This window comes from Homarus americanus, unplaced genomic scaffold (assembly GCF_018991925.1).
Source record: "Homarus americanus isolate GMGI-L3 unplaced genomic scaffold, GMGI_Hamer_2.0 scaffold22270, whole genome shotgun sequence".
Lineage (NCBI taxonomy): Eukaryota > Metazoa > Arthropoda > Malacostraca > Decapoda > Nephropidae > Homarus > Homarus americanus.
The window spans coordinates 10,001-13,411 of record NW_024729447.1 but is presented as its reverse complement, the minus strand read 5'-3'; the positions used below and the strand labels follow the sequence as shown (position 1 = coordinate 13,411).

At 53.2% G+C, this 3,411-nt stretch overlaps 1 pseudogene; it reads left to right on the top strand.

The window, feature by feature from the left end:
- Positions 1 to 1,990: 1,990 nt before the first annotated feature.
- On the top strand, positions 1,991 to 2,148 carry LOC121866723 (annotated as a pseudogene).
- The last annotated feature ends 1,263 nt before the right edge of the window (positions 2,149 to 3,411 follow it).

Here is a 3,411-nt window from a genome sequence, read left to right as displayed (position 1 = left end):
TCTGAATAACTTCGGGCTGAGCGCACGGTCTCCGCACCGGCGCCGCTTCTTTCAAGTGTCTGCCTTATCAGCTTTCGATTGTAGGTTATGCGCCTACAATGGCTATAACGGGTAACGGGGAATCAGGGTTCGATTCCGGAGAGGGAGCCTGAGAAATGGCTACCACATCTAAGGAAGGCAGCAGGCACGCAAATTACCCACTCCCGGCACGGGGAGGTAGTGACGAAAAATAACGATGTGAGTCTCATCCGAGGCCTCGCAATCGGAATGAGTACACTTTAAATCCTTTAACGAGTATCCATTAGATGGCAAGTCTGGTGCCAGCAGCCGCGGTAATTCCAGCTCCAATAGCGTATATAAAAGTTGTTGCGGTTAAAAAGCTCGTAGTTGGATCTTAGTTCCGGACTGACGGTGCACCGCCCGGTGTTTACTGTCACGCTCCGAACAGCCGCCCCGCCGGCTCGCACGGGATGCTCTTTGTCGAGTGTCCCGAGTGGCCGGAGAGTTTACTTTGAAAAAATTAGAGTGCTCCAGAGCAGGCTATTTGAATGGCGAATGGTGATGCGTGAATAATGGAATAGGACCTCGGTTCCTGTACATTTGGTTTCGGAACCAGAGGTAATGACTAATAGAGACAGGTGGGGGCATTGCGTGCTGCGGCTAGAGGTGAGAGTGCTTGGACGTCATAAGGCCGGGAGCCTCTTGGCATTTGCCAAGGATGTTTCATTAATCAAGAACGAAAGTTAGAGGTTCGAAGGCGATCAGATACAGCCCTAGTTCTAACCATAAACGATGCCAACTAGCGATCCGCCGGCGTTATTCCCATGACCCGGCGGGCAGCTTCCGGGAAACCAAAGTCTTTGGGTTCCGGGGGAAGTATGGTTGCAAAGCTGAAACTTAAAGGAATTGACGGAAGGGCACCACCAGGAGTGGAGCCTGCGGCTTAATTTGACTCAACACGGGAAACCTCACCAGGCCCAGACACCGGAAGGATTGACAGATTGAGAGCTCTTTCTCGATTCGGTGGGTGGTGGTGCATGGCCGTTCTTAGTTGGTGGAGCGATTTGTCTGGTTAATTCCGATAACGAACGAGACTCTGGCCTACTAAGTAGTCGACGGATCTCCAGAAAATGGTGTCCAGTTCGCAACTTCTTCTTAGAGGGATAAGCGGCAATTCTAGCTGCACGAGATTGAGCAATAACAGGTCTGTGATGCCCTTAGATGTTTCCGCACGCGCGCTACACTGAAGGGGATCAACGAGTTTTCCCCTCCGAGAGGGCGGGTAACCCGTTCAAAAGCCTTTTCTTGATAGGGATTGGGGCTTGCAATTGTTTCCCATGAACGAGGAATTCCCAGTAAGTGCAAGTCATCAGCTTGCACTGACTACGTCCCTGCCCTTTGTACACACCGCCCGTCGCTACTACCGATTGAATGATTTAGTGAGGCCTTCGGACTGGCGCTCTTGGATTGTCGGCCCCGTTGCCCGCGAGGGTTTTCTGGGGTCGTCGCCTCGAGCTGACGGAAAGATGTCCAAACTTGATCATTTATAGGAAGTAAAAGTCGTAACAAGGTTTCCGTAGGTGAACCTGCGGAAGGATCATTAACAGAGAGAAAGAGAACGGGGCGCTCTTAAAACTACTACTCTCCTGATTTGGGCGGTCTCGGGCTCTGCTCTGGCAACTCCAGCAGCGAAAGAGGACAATCCCGGCCCCCGCACCAAAAATAGGTACCACGCTGTGGGTGGACCACACTCGGGCGAGAGGGCGAAGACCGGAGGAGGACGGACGGGGCTTTGGACGGCTGCCCGTCCGTTCCTTACTACCGGCAAATAAGCCTCTTGACCCAAAAAGAGTGAAATTCAAGTGTCAAAAAACAACAACAAGCCGTCCGGCCAAACCCGAACCACAAACTTGGGCTATGTCTGTCAAACACTTTCATTGAGACTCGACCTGTGATGGTTAGTCGCAAAAAGACCAAATGGCAAATACACAACTCTTAACGGGGGATCACTCGGCTCGTGGGTCGATGAAGACCGCAGCAAACTGCGTGTCGGTATGTGAATCGCAAGAATACCAGATACAAGTTGAACGCATATTGCGGCGGCGGCAGCCATATGAGCTTGTCGCCGCCACTCCTCTACGAGGGTCGGAAATATACATCCATCCGTTGCTGCGAGTTCGGTGCCTGCTGACTGTCTCCCCGACACGAGGGTAACCCGAACCGAGCTTCCGCCTTGGGGTTTAATCGCCCGCGCCTTGCGCGAGGCGTGCCCTTAAAAACAAGCCTATCACTAGCAAGTCCATGGACTTGGCACACCCACATTCAACCACAACAAAGCCGGGCACACACACATGTGTGTGTGTCCCGTCCCGACGACAGTTGTCGCCCTCGCAAATAACTGGAGGCGCTCTTTTGCCTGCTGTCCACAGAGACACGAATGGCCGTCGGCCGCTCATGGCTGATGCTGCACATGTTCTAAGAGGCACACGTCCTCCTCCTTCTCTCTCGGAGAAAAAGCACTCCATCCCACGAACAGGAAACGAAACCGGGTCGGATATCTTTTAAGTAAGCCCCGCCGGAATTTTGTCTATCACCTCGAAAAGAGTGCTTGGCATGCATTGCAGTGGAACCTAAATTGATGAGTGCGCCTGGGCCCACAGTCTACCATGTAGTGGCGCAGGCAGAGAGATGACAATTGCTCTCGTCGGGACGAGAATGTTTGGGTGACGACGTGCTCTTCCTCACGCGCTCCTCCACCCTCTCCCACCGTCAGACGCGGTGTGGGCGTTCTCTTTGAGAGTTCGCCACGAATCCACGTCTATCTCATAACAGGCCTGGGAGGGAGGCAGGGGGAGTTCTCTCTAAACGCGTTAAAGACGGTGTTGCGCCTCATAACGGCGCTCGCCGGGATAGAGCACTAGTTCTGCAGCCGGAAAGGCCGCTCACGCCAATTAATACTGCGACTCTCGCTCTCTTTCTCCGGATAAACAAGTGCCACTGCTGTGGCATGCTGGAACGGGGAAAGAGGTCAAAGTTTAAGCGGCAAAGGTGCGGCCGAGTAAGGGTGGAACACGAGCGTATATGCATTAAAACTGTGTATATGACTCTGCGAGAGATGTTCTGCTGGAACACTTTTCCTATTGGCTATTTACCACTATTGATGTTGCTGAGAGGGCCGAGCACCTAAGCTGCTCGTTGAGAATGAAAAGGAACGGAGTCAGGGGTGGGAGTGCCGGCGCCATGGCCGCTGGTACCCCGCGACAAGCCCCTCAAACCTTCCTCTCTCTGTCAGAAGAAGAAGAAGAAGAAGAATAAGAAGGAACGGAGTCAGGGGTGGGAGTGCCGGCGCCATGGCCGCTGGTACCCCCGAGACAAGCCTCTCAAACCTTCCTTTATCTCTCTCTCTCTCTC